The 13,589-nt window shown below is 41.8% G+C and overlaps 1 pseudogene; it reads left to right on the plus strand.

Moving 5' to 3' along the window:
• The first annotated feature begins 274 nt into the window (after positions 1 to 274).
• Positions 275 to 13,265, plus strand: LOC138091119 (prostaglandin F synthase 1-like; annotated as a pseudogene).
• Positions 13,266 to 13,589: the final 324 nt, after the last annotated feature.

The following is a 13,589-nucleotide window of genomic DNA, read 5'->3' on the forward strand; positions in this document are numbered from 1 at the left end:
ACCATCGCATCCTCAGTCACCCCCTTCTCCTCTTACCCTCAGTCTTTTCCAGCCTCAGGGTCTTTTCCAATGAGTCAGTTCTTCACATCAGGTGGCTTCAGCTTCAGCTTCAGCATTAGTCCTTCCAATGAATATTCAGGATTGATTTCCTTTAGGATGGACTGCAATCTTACTTCTGTGTTTAAAAAAAAAATTATATTATTTTCTTCCCTTTGCAAATTTCTCTTAATAAAGAAGAAAATCACAATTTGTCTAGCCAGAAAAGTGAGAGAAGATGAATCAAGTGAAACTTTTTTCTTTAAAGCTGAATGATGGATACTTCATGCCTTTGTTGGGATTGGGCACCTCTGCTCCTAAGGTAATCAGAATGGTGTTAGAGATGGATGAGTAGCAGACTCGGGTCCTGATCAGAACCAGCCATTGTGTGAATTTGGGAAATCCAGATGGAGCACCCTTTCTTAATTTATATTATGCGTCTCTCCAGGGTAGCTTATTTTGTGCATTAAGTCAGTGCTTTTTGAATTTTCAGGGTGAATCCACCTTTTCCCTTTATTCTCATCTGCTGTCCAGTTGTAGCCATTTCACAGCAGATTAGAATCAATGGCTTCCCTAACTGGTGTCCCATCATTCTCATCAATGGTGTCCCAGACAATAAAGAGTCTGCCTGCAGTGCAGGAGACATCAGTTTGATCCCAGAATGGGGAAGATCCCTTGGAGAAGGAAATGGCAACCTACACCAGTATTCTTGACTACAGAATTCCATGGACAGAAGAGCTTGGCAGGCTATAGTTCATGGAGTTGCAAAGAGATATGACTGAGTGCCTAACACTTTCACAATCAATGAAATCCAGCTGTCGTGATTGGTGGTTTAGTCACTTAGTCATGTCCGACTCTTGCAAACCTATGGACTTGTAACCTGCCAGGCTCCTCTGTCCATGGATTTCCCAGGCAGGAATACTGGAGTGGGTTGCCATTTCCTTCCTCACAGGATCTTTCCAATCCAGGAATAGAACCCAGGTCTCTTGCATTGCAGGTGGATTCTTTATGGACTGAACTACAAGGGAAGCCCATTTATCATGTATCAGAGACCTTGATGCAAATTTGCTTGTGATGCAGTTTCTCTGAAATTTCTAACATCCAAGTTGTCCCCTCCTATGTACCCCCAATCGTAGAGCATCCAGAGAAATCTTGGGGATAAAAGGACCTAGAGAAAGAGATTAATCTTTCATCTCAGTGGGAGTTTTTGTGGTCTGAGGTAGAGATAGTCCCTTAGAGGTCAGGCTATGAATACTGAGCTGTGGGAAGAAGCATGCGGCACATGGAAATTCTTTCTCTGTTTGGAAGACTGAGCTTCATGTTTGATGCCCCAGCAGGAGAGTCATTCAGTGTATGATGTTGAAGTCTGATGCAAGGACACTGGCAGGAACTATTGCTTTATTTTGACTTGGCTTTTTCCTCTGTGAACAGTCAGTTCATCTCCATGGGACTAGTTAACTCATCAGGAGTTTCAAATTAAAAAAACAACAACATACATATATATGTGTGTGTGTATGTATGTATATATATATATATATATATATATATATATATATATATATATACCCAAGAGACATTTTTCTACTGAGTAAAGTAACAGGGGTAATGGAGAGGTGAAAATTTTAGATAATTTCAGAAGACCAGCCTGGTGGACCAGCAAACCAGTAGACAGCTAAGAAGAATATCAGTTTTGAAGAAGAAAATGTTAGCTAAGGAAGAACTTAGTAGCTAAAAGAGAAATTCATAATAAGAAATGTTTAAGTGAAAAAAAAGTGATTTTTTTTTTTTTTACAGTTTTAGTTCTTCCTCAAATGTCATTTGAAGTGTTTCTTCAAGTTTACTTAGGTAATTCACTAATTTATTCCATCTGAAGTTATGTCCTCATTGCACTGATAATTTTTTGCACTGGATATCTGGGTTGAAACCAGTTTAATGATCTCTTACAAAGTGAATTAATTTAGAAAGGTAACTTTATATATTATGTAAATCCACACGTCATGTAGATAGTGGAAGTCCAGAAATAGAGGGTTAATGATATGATGTGCTGGGACCAGTTCATGAGCTCAAAGTTTCCATCATAAGTATCTTTTCCCAACATTGGCTGCATGAAATGAGCCATGGTGGGAGTATTTCCACCATATAAATAGGCTAATGCTATAAATCAGGACTCCTTTTCTTCAGACTCAGTTACTAAATATTTACCATGAAATTAAAGTCAGTATTACGTTTTGTCACCACTAGCTCTAAACTCTTAGAGTGATGGCTTCTGTTAAACAGTTCTGCTTGTGGAATTGGTCCTCTGTTCCTGATTTAAGTAGATCTTTGTCTTGTGATGCTTTTCTAGGTTGTTAAGAGTGAGGTAGAAAAAAGCTGTCATGAGAGCAATTGATGTTGGCTACCGCCATACTGACTCAGCATATATTTACCAAAATGAAGAAGAAATTGGGAGGGCCATCCAGATGAAGCTTGCAGATGGTACCGTGAAGAGGGGTGATTTATTTCTCACGACAAAGGTGCTGTGTGCAGCTACATGTGTATCTGTGGGAAGCTCACTCTTTGAGGAATCATTTCTTGGCAAATTCTTCTTCTCACTGGTTTAATTCCTGTTCACTCTCAGACCTTGAACTATGAGAAGGCTGGTTTGGAACAGATGAATAGCAATGTGAATTCTGTGGTCAGATTTTTTTATTAAATTTTAAAATCTTTAATTCTTACATGTGTTATTACATGTGAATATTCTTAAATTATCCCACCCAACTTCTCCTTCTGCCACTGCAGCTGTGGAACACTTTTTTCCATCCAGAATTGGTCCAAACCTGCCTGGAAAGCTCGCTGAGAAAACGTCAACTGAGCTACGTGGATCTTTATCTTATTCATTCCCCAACAGCTCTGAAGGTTAGTGAGAGTTACTTTACTTTGGTTATTAATGTCATTAGGAGTGAAATAAAAAGAGGACATAGTTTGTGAAAGTGGGCCATATCATACATAATATTTTGACATTCTCTGTGTTTTTTTCTTTTTTCTGCACCTATCCCCATTCCAGCTTACTATTCCAGTCCCAGACCGAAGGGTTAGTTGTTGTTCAGTTGCTGAGTCATGTCCAACTCTTTGCAACCCCATGGACAGCAGCATGCCAGGCTTCCCTATCCTACACTGTCTCCTGGAGTTTGCTCAAGCTCATGTTCACTGAGTCAGTGATGTCATCCAACTATCTTATCTCCGTCGTCCCCTTCTCCTCTTGCCCTCAATCTTTCCCAGCATCAGGGTCTTTTCCAATGAGTCGGCTTTTTGCATCTGGTGCCCAAAGTATTGGATGGATTTACTGGTTTCAGTGTCTTTGCCTCGATCTTGTGGAGAAATGTCTAAATTTTCCAGGCCCTGTACTCTTGAATTTCCACCTCATGCCCACTGGTGTCTGGGGAACATCCTGATGTGGAAACTAGGGAAGGCACAGAACCTGTAATGAGGATGAGACTCAGCCCTGAGATGCCCACAAGTCCCTTTCTCATATGACCACCTCCAGGTGGAGAGCAGGGGCGGAAGAGTCTTACCTCACAAGGATCGGGACCAAGGAGCCCATTTGGCCGTGGCACCACTCTGGGCTCTCCCTATGATGGGGTCTTGGGTATCTCAAGTTGTCCTTACACAAGCAATATTTATTAAATCTTCACGAGTTAAAAACATTTCTAGAAGTATACTTTTTTAATGTACTACATTACCCTCTTCCTTTCAAGAACAAGGCTAGATTGTTTCATTAGTCTCAAGGTCTAAAGGCTCCAAACAGCTTGGCTGAAGCCAGACACAGCCTGATATAACCTCCTCTTCTTTCCTGTGTTCCAGCCTGGGGAGGACCCAATCCCAGAGGACACCCATGGAAACTTCACTTTTGACACAGTGGATATCTGTATCACGTGGGAGGTGAGTGCAGCTCCAAAGAGGCCATATCTTTGCACACTGAGAGAGAGAGAAGACTCACAAGGAACTGGGGAGAGGTGGACAGGGTCCAATTCTGCCTCTTGTATAGACGTGGACAAGGCCATGAATGTCCCTGTACCTCAGTTTCACATTCCATCTGTGTAGATTCAGTAAGTAGTTACTGAGTGCCTGTGATGTACTTAGCCCTGGGTACTTCCATGTACTCAGGCTATACCTGTGAACAAAACTAAGGTCTCTGACCCCATAGTGTGATAGGTTCTACTGGGCAGGGGAGGGATGCAGTGATATAGAAAAGTGAAGCTGATTCAGGGAACTGAGAATGCCAGGATGGTTTGGGGGCACAGATAGGCAATTAAAAACAAAATGGACATGGGGCAGTGCTCCCAATACAGGGGCCCTAGGTTCAATCTGGTCGGGGAACTAGATCCCACATGCTGCAATTAAGAGTTCACAGGAAGTATTAGTTTCTCAGTCATGTCTGACTCTTTGCAACTCCATGGACTATAGCCCTCCAGGCTCCTCTGTCCATGGAATTCTCCAGGCAAGAACACTGGAATGGATAGTCATTCCCTGCTCCAGGGGATTTATCCAACCCAGGGATTGAACCTGTGTCTCCCACATTTCGGGCAGATTCATTACCATCTTAGCCAGTAGGGAAGCCCCAAGAATACTAGGGTAGGTTGCCATTCCTTTCTCCAGGGGAATCTTCCTGACCCAGGAATCAAACCTGGGTCTTCTGCATTGCAGGCATATTCTTTATGATCTGAGCCACCAGGGAAGCCAAGAGTTCACATGCTATTGCCAAAGATCCCACATGCTACAACTAAGAACTGGCACAGCCAAATAAATAAATTGAATAATTTGTTTAGAAAAAGAAAAACAGAAGGGACATTGGAGTCCTCTTTGAGAAGGTGACATTTGACCAAAGACTTTCAGGAGATGAACTTTATTAAGCGAGCATCTGGAGGAAGACTGATGTAGGCATAAAGAAATTCAAGGCAAAGATTTTAAGGTAGGAGAAAGTCTGTGTGTGCGTGCTAAGTCGCTTCAGTCATATCCAACTCTGCGACCCTATGGACTGTAGCCCATCAGGCTCCTCTGTCCATGGGATTCTCCAAGCAAGAATCCTGGAGTGGGTTGCCATGCCCTCCTCCAGGAGATCTTCCTAAACCAGGGATTGAACCCAGTTCTCTTGCATATCTCCCATTGGCAAGTTTACTACTTTCTTTACTACTAACACCACCTAGGAAGGCCAGGAGAAAGCTCACCATGTTCAGAAAACATCAAGGAACAGGTGGGGCTGGAGCCCAATGAGTTTGATGTCAATCATAGGAAAGGAGGTCAAAGAGAAAATAGGAAGCCAGTGGTCTGGGAGGCAAGCATGGCAGCTTCCTGTTTCCCAGGCTACGCCTAGCTCAAGCTCCTTTCTCCTAGCGCTTGCTCTGCTAGTGTTCTACCAGATTTTTCTAGGTGACCAGCTAAAGATCGTACTGGTTCCCTTAACCCTGCCTGGGCTGCTTTCATCCTTTTCTTTTTCTATCTTCTTAGCCAATTAAAAAACTATTTTTAAAAATACTTCTCATTCTCCTATTTCTCATCCTCTTCCTATTGGCCAACTCCTGTCTCATTTATTGCAATCTGCATCTTGGATTCTCCCTCACCCAGAGCCACTCATGCTACCATTTAGTATGCTTCTCTAGCCAGTTACCCCTCACCACCCCTCCCACCCCAGGCCCTGGAGAAGTGTAAGGTCACGCAGGGCTGACCAAGTCCAGCGGGGTGTCCAACTTTAACCACAAGCAGCTGGAAAAGATCCTGAACAAGCCGGGACTCAAGTACAAGCCCGTTTGCAACCAGGTAATCCCCTCATCAATCTGCCCCCACTCTCTTCTCCCTCCTCACCAGCTTACTCTTCCTTCATTTCAGCAAAGTCACCAAATGGCACTTCCCTCTTTTCCACTGACCTTGGGACATCAGCTGATCCAGCAGAACAGAATGTATTTTAAGTTAATGAAGATATTGCTAAAGATTGCATCCATTTATTTTTATTTCTTTTATTTGTTTTTGTTCCCATGTCATTTTACAAGAAACACCCAGGAGTCAGGTTGAAGTATAATCTACTAAGTGTTACGGTAGTTGGCCCTAGAAATTCAGAGCCAGCAGATGATTGACCTTTTGCATAAAAGGTCAGAAATATGGGAACACTCATGCATCAGAGAGAATGAGTAATTCATCTTTTAACAGCTCTTTTGAGTTCTTTGTCATGAGATAACCACTGGGATTCTTTTTTGAAGTTTTTATTTTATCTTGGAGAACAGTCAGTGAATAATGCTGTGTTTGTTTCAGGTGTACAGCAAAGTGATTCAGTTACACATATACATGTACCTAGTCCATCTCAGATTCTTTTACCAATTGTTGTTGTTGTTCAGTGGCTCAATCATACATGACTCTGTGACCCCATGGACTGCAGCACGCCCGATTTCCTTGTCCTTTGCTATTTCCTGGAGTTTCCTCAAACTCATGCTCATGTGATGCCATCCAACCATCTCATCCTCTGTTGCCCCCTTTTCCTCCTGCTCTCAATCTTTCCCAGCATCAGGGTCTTTTCCAATGAGTCTGTTCTTTGCATCAGGTGGTCAAAGTATTGGAGCTTCAGCTTCAGCATCAGTCCTTGCTGATGTGTTTTCCAATTAAGTTGCTACATAATGTTGAACAGAGTTCCCTGTGCCAGAGAGTAATTCCTTGTTGGTTATCCATTTTAAATATAGTAGTGGGTACATGGCATGAAATCACTCCCAAATGACATGAATGTACTTAATGCCTTTGAACTGTATACTTAAAAATGGGTAAAATGGTAAAAGTTTGTAATGTAGCTTTTACTCCCATAAAAAAAATTGAAAGTTAAAAAAGTTTAGAAGTCTATTTGTTAAGATAAACTCACATTAATGAGCAACACATGCACTTCCTTATCTTGGAGAATAGGGAAGGAAACGATGAGTATAAAAATATTAATAACTGGCAGCACTTCTTCCTGACAGAGGGCCTACGTTTCTACATGATCTCATCTCCTTTTAGATATCTCACATCTAAAGGCAATCCATATATTAGATATTAGTAAGGCTTAGTGTTTTCTTCCTTGTAGATAAAAATAAAAACAGAAGTTCTAAAAAAATGTGGTTTTTTTGTCCTTTGGGAGATGTACCTTTGCTTTGGAGATCACTGATTTGAGAAAGGAAAGAAAATTTGCTGCTAAGCGTTCTTTCTTGGGGAGGGAATGAGGTATGAATAGATAAAGCACAGATAAAGCCTAAATAGATTTTTAGGCAGGAAAACTGTTGGGTCTTGTGCACCATGGTCACAGCTGTAGATGACGGTCACGTGCTGGCCCTTGTTGCTGGTATTTCTAAATAATTCCGACACCGTGACTATAGCTCTGTGTGTTCCTTGTATATTTGGGGATGGTGATCCTGCTGACCCCACACTCTAGTACTTCTGCTTGGCAATATACAGGCGGAATTCATCCTTACCTCAACCAGAGCAAACTACTAGAGTTCTGCGAGTCCAAGGACATTCTCCTCGTTGCCTATGCTCCCTTGGGGTTTGACTTATGGAAGAAATGGTAATGATCACTATAAAGGTATTCTGATCCTAGATGCTGTGTCTTCTGGAGCCATCTCTCAACTGTCCAGGGGAAATTAAGGATAATTAGCAGGAATGATCCATCTTTGCGAATCCTTTCCCTAGCCTACATTTTGAGGACTCAATAAAGTGTTATTGAATAAAAAGTAATTATTGCATGAGTGCTAAGTCACTTCAGTCGTGTCCGATTCTTCGCAACTCTATGGACTATAGCCCAGCAGGCTCATCTGTCCGTGGGATTCTCCAGGCAAAAATACTGGAGTGGGTTGCTATTTCCTCCTCCAGGGGATCTTGCTGACCCAGGGATCGAATCTGCATCTCTTATGTCTCCCGCATTGGCAGGTGGATTCTTTACCACTAACGCCACCTGGGAAGCACAAATTATTACTAATTAAAATGTTCATCCAATTCAAAAGTTTTGGCTTTAAAGATTGACAAGGTTTCCAAGTCATGATTCTGACACTTAGCAGTTGAGTGATATGAGACAAATAACAATTTCTGTAAGTTTTAATTTCTTAATCTCTTGAAGAGGAATATAGATGTGTACCTTTTACCACTTGAGTACAGAACAGACAGTTAGTCAAGCGCATCTTTTGAAACAGCAAATTCTTATAAAATTCTTGATTATTTGTTACAATGGTGATCATTGAGTCTTACTCGGAACAACAATTTTGCCTTCTTGACTTATTCCATATTTTGCTAAGTTTCTCAAAAATGTTTAAAAGATGAAAAAAAAAAAAAAAAACCAAACCTGATTTTTCCTTCTCATCTTGCTTTCTCTTATCTTTCTTCTTTGACTTTACCAAAAGAGGCAAAATAGCTATTGAGACAGCCAGAGTGTCATGAGGAAGATTCCAGCGAATTAACCACCCCTAACCTGATTAAACTAACCCAGGTAGAATGGATGTGCAACCTCAGAAACAGAGCATCTCTGTCTCCTTCCCAGGGTGAAAAAGGAAAATCTGGTTCTCCTGCAGGATCCAGTACTCAATGCCATTGCTGAAAAGCACCGGCGAACTCCAGCCCAGGTAGCCCTGCACTACCAGCTACAGCGGGGTGTGGTGGCTCTGGCCAAGAGCTTCAGTGAGAAGAGGATCAGGAGAACTTCCAGGTACCTGTAGGATTGTGGGCAGCAAGAGGCTGACAGAGGCACATTGTCTGTCCTCTGGGACGGATTGTTTGGGAGGTTCCCAATGTGTATTTGGATAAAGCTTATCTCCCTATGTGCTCTATGGGTATATGTGCTGTGTTTAACTCTTCTGTCCTCCAAACCTACAAGGCAGGAAGCATAGCGTTTGGAAAGAACAGTCTACAGAGGGTTTGAGTCAAGTTTAAGTCTCAAACCTGGTTTTCACTCCACAGTATGGCCCTGAATAAATCATCTCTTGATTTCTTCAGATGAAAAAAATTAAGGAGTTTGTCAAGATGAGATCTGGGCTCAGAAATCTCTAAGATTCCTTGGCTATCACCACAGTCACCCAAAGTCTCTGAGGGTGACCAGAATCACCAACCTCAACTCTTGAAATGGACAAATTTCTGTGACTTTTGCTGGGGATGAACCCCAGGTTCATGAAAACTACACAAGTTCCTATATAAATGTGTGTGTCTGTATCTGCATGCTGGGGGTGGGGGCGTGCAGGGGTGGCAGTACTTGCCTCTGGGAAATTGAATTGGTTGTCTCATATTTCTGATAGGTTTTTGAATTCCAGCTGACCCCAGAGGATATGGCGTGTCTGGATGGCCTAAATAGAAACATACGCTACTTTGACTATGGTGAGTAAGTAGCTGGTTCCACTGTAGATGCTGTGGGAGCAGGGTAAGGAGGGGATTCCATTTATTCTAGTCCACAAATGACAGGGTCCTCTGTTGCCTCTTCTTTTAGGGAAGTGGATGGAAAACCTCTCTTTCCTTCAAGCTCTCATAACCTCGTTGCTCCATGCCCCTCAGTCCATGTTCTTCCTGAATTCCAGAATCGATTAACACGTTGACATCCTTTGTCCGTACTTTCAGGTCTCCTCGCTCTTTGTCTTACCCCTTGGTCTAAAACCTGGCTACATCCTGCTCTCCACCTGCGTCATCAGTTTCTTCCTCCCTGGGAGAATATATATATATATATATATAACTGAATCACTTTGCTGTACACCTTAAACTAACACAGCATTGTTAATCAACTATACTCCAGTAGAATATAAAAATTAAATTGAATAAAATAAAGATACTACTATTTTCTAGGAAAAAAACAAAGGTCTGATCAGGAACCCCTCTTCTTGGCATCTGGTGGCCTGCCTTCTCACTTGGAGCAAAGGCCAAAATCCGCTCAGTGCCTACAGAGGCAGCAGGACCACCCCTCCGTGTCTCGGCCTCCACGTTGGTCCTGCTGCCCGGCCCCTCTGACTCAGTGTAGCCCAGTGGCCTCCGTGCTGCCCCACGTGTCAGGCCCAACTCAGGGCCTCTGCCCAGGCTGTTCTCTCTATCCAGAATGCTCTTTCTCCAGATACCCGGGTGTTCCCTCTCTCACCAATGTCAGTCTTAACTCAGATGGCACCTCCGGGACATCTTCTCTGTCATTTCATCTAAAAAGGCGGCCCAGCCCACACAACACTTCCTCCCTCTGGGTCCTGCTCTGTCTCTCTCTTGGCACATCTCCCTCATTAACATAGCACATGGTTTGCTAACCTATTTTGTATACTTTCTGCTTATCATAGAACAGTAGATTCCTAGGGAAGGAATTTTAAGAAACTATTTTCTCCCTGAGTAATTAGTGAATACTGGTTGAATGAATAATAAAATAATAGGGTAGAGTAACAGACAGTGAAGAAGCAGGCAGTAATTTTTAGCAATTAATACCAGTCATTTTAATCAATAATAATTACCCAGTGATTTAGCACCACCTATCTCAAAAATGATGACTTTATATATACAAAGAGAGTTCAACTTCTTTGCCAAAATGAAAACCCTTGTTGAAGTGGCTTATATTATAATCACCCTATCCATTTCTGGATCTAATACATAATTTTTCACCCAGTGAAGTCATAGGTAAATTATTTCTTAGTGCTTTGAAGAGACTGAAAGCAGTATTATTCTTGTCACCTTCCTCACCATCACCTTGAAATATTTGTTAACTTCAGATATTAAGCCAGAATGGCACTGTTTTAAAAGAGGAAGAACTCATTTCTGCCCTCTTGGGAGTTTATAATATCAACACAAATTGTTCATCTCCTTATGCTGTAGAATAACAAACCTACAAAAATGTAATATATTGGTTTATTTTTGTGCATGTGCCCAAGTGCATGTAAGCATATTTTTTTCTACAGTGTGTTGATTACACTGCAATGCAAATGAACATAGTGGTTATAAAACTGGATGGGCTTGTACTTGTCCAAAAGGAAAATTACATCAATTCTTTTGCTTCAGTTCAGTTCAGTTCATTTGCTCAGTCATGTCCGACTCTTTGCAATCCCATGGACTGCAGCAGGCCAGGCCTCCCTGTCCATCACCAACTCCCAGAGTTTATTCAAACTCATGTCCATTGAGTCAGTGATGCCATCCAACCATATCATCAGCCGGCCCCTTCTTCTCCCACCTTCAATCTTTCCCAGCATCAGGGTCTTTTCAAATGTCAGTTCTTCACATGAGGCGGCCAAAGTATTGGAGTTTCAGTTTCAACATCAGTCCTTCCAATGAACACCCAGGACTGATCTCATTTAGGATGGAATGGTTGCATCTCCTTGCAGTCCAAGGGACTCTCCAACACCATAGTTCAAAAGCATCAATATTTCAGTGCTCAGCTTTCTTTATAGTCCAACTATCACATCCATACATATCTACTGGAAAAACCATAGCTTTGACTAGACAGATCTTTGTTGGCAAAGTGATGTCTCTGCTTTTTAATATGCTGTCTAGGTTGGTCATGACTTTCCTTCCAATGAGTAAGCATCTTCTAATGTCATGGCTGCAGTCACCACATGCAGTCATTTTGGAGCCCCCAAAATAAAGTCTGTCACTGTTTCCACTGATTCCCCATCTATTTGCCACAAAGTGATGAGACCAGATGCCATGATCTTATTTTTCTGAATGTTGAGTTTTAAGCCAACCCTTTCACTCTCTTCTTTCACTTTCATCAAGAGGCTTTCTAGTTCTTCTTTGCTTTCTGCCATAAGGCTGGTGTCATCTGCATATCTGAGGTTATTGATATTTCTCCTGGCAATCTTGATCCCAGCTTATACTTCATCCAGCCCAGTGTTTCTCATTATATACTCTGCATATAAGTTAAATAAGCAGGGTGACAACATACAGCCTCGACGTACTCCTTTCCCAGTGTGGAACCAGTCTGTTGTTTCATGTCCAGTTCTAACTGTTGCTTCCTGACCTGCATACAGATTTCTCAAGAGGCAGGTCAGGTGGGCTGGTATTCCCATCTCTTTCAGAATTTTCCACAGTTTATTGTGATCCACATAGTCAAAGGCATTGGCATAGTCAATAAAGCAGAAATAAATGTTTTTCTGGAACTCTCTTGCTTTTTTGATGATCCAGTGAATTTTGGCAGTTTGATCGCTGGTTCCTTTGCCTTTTCTAAATCCAGCTTGAACATCTGAAATTTCGTAATTCATGTACTGCTGAAGCCTAGCTTGGAGAATTTTGAACACTACCTTGCCAGTGTGTGAGATGAGTGCAGTTGTGTGGTACTTTGAGCATTCTTTGGCATTGCCTTTCTTTGGGATTGGAATGAAAACTGACCTTTTCCAGTTCTGTGGCCAGTGCTGAGTTTTCCAAATTTGCTGGCATATTGAGTGCAGCACTTTCACAGCATCATCTTTAAGGATTTGAAACAGCTCAACTGGAATCCCATCACCTCTACTAGCTTTGTTCGTAGTGATGCTTTGTAAGGCCCACTTGACTTTGCATTCCAGGATGTCTGGCTCTAGAAGAGTGATCACACTATTGTGATTATCTGGGTTGTGAAGATCTCTTTTGTACAGTTCTTCTGTGTATTCTTGCCACCTCTTCTTAATATCTTCTGCTTCTGTTAGGTCCACACCATTTCTGTCCTTTATTGAGCTCATCTTTGCATGAAATATTCCCTTGGTATCTAATTTTCTTGAGGAGATCTCTAGTTTTTCCCATTCTATTGTTTTCCTCTGTTCTTTGCACTGATCATTGAGGAGGGCTTTATCTCTCCTTGCTATTCTTTGGAACTCTGCATTCAAATGGATATATCTTTCCTTTTCTCCTTTGCCTTTTCCTTCTCTTCACAGCTATTTGTAAGGCCTCCTCAGACAGCCATGTTGCTTTTTCACATTTCTTTTTCTTGCGGATGGTCTTGATCCCTGTCTCCTATACAATGTCACGAATCTCCATCCATAGTTCTTCAGGCACTCTGTCTATCAGATCCAACCCCTTGAACCTATTTTTCACTTCCACTGTATAATCGCAAGGGATTTGATTTAAGTCACACCTGAATGGTCTAGTGGTTTTTCCCTATTTTCAATTTAAGTCTGAATTTGGCAATAAGGAGTTAGTTCATGATCTCTTGCTTAAGTCAGTTTAAAAGAAACCTCTCTACCCAGCCCAGAAACAGGTACTTGACTAAAACTTTCCCTTTATCTCTTAGGTTTGCTCATCATCGAGATTATCCATTTCACGAGGAATGTTAACAACTGTGTCTGTGGTTGTTCCAGAGTTCTTGCATTGGGGTTGATGATCGAACCACATCTCAAGGTGCCAGCTTTATTAGACATCACTTAGCCTGGTCATTTATGCTACTAGAGTAGGAAATAAAAATCTCTGAACCCAGTCTTTTCCCCCAAAAGTAAATAAAGGCACAATCCAAACAATCCAACATACCACTTGTTTAGCTTTCTCATCTTTTCCCCCTGTGTAACTGAGATTGAAATGCTGATGTCCCTGTAAGTGATTGTAGAAGATGGAGCCCTCAGAAAAAGCTAACCATAGTATATTTTTCAAATACTCCAGGTGTG

This window comes from Capricornis sumatraensis, chromosome 15 (assembly GCF_032405125.1).
Source record: "Capricornis sumatraensis isolate serow.1 chromosome 15, serow.2, whole genome shotgun sequence".
NCBI classification, from domain to species: domain Eukaryota; kingdom Metazoa; phylum Chordata; class Mammalia; order Artiodactyla; family Bovidae; genus Capricornis; species Capricornis sumatraensis.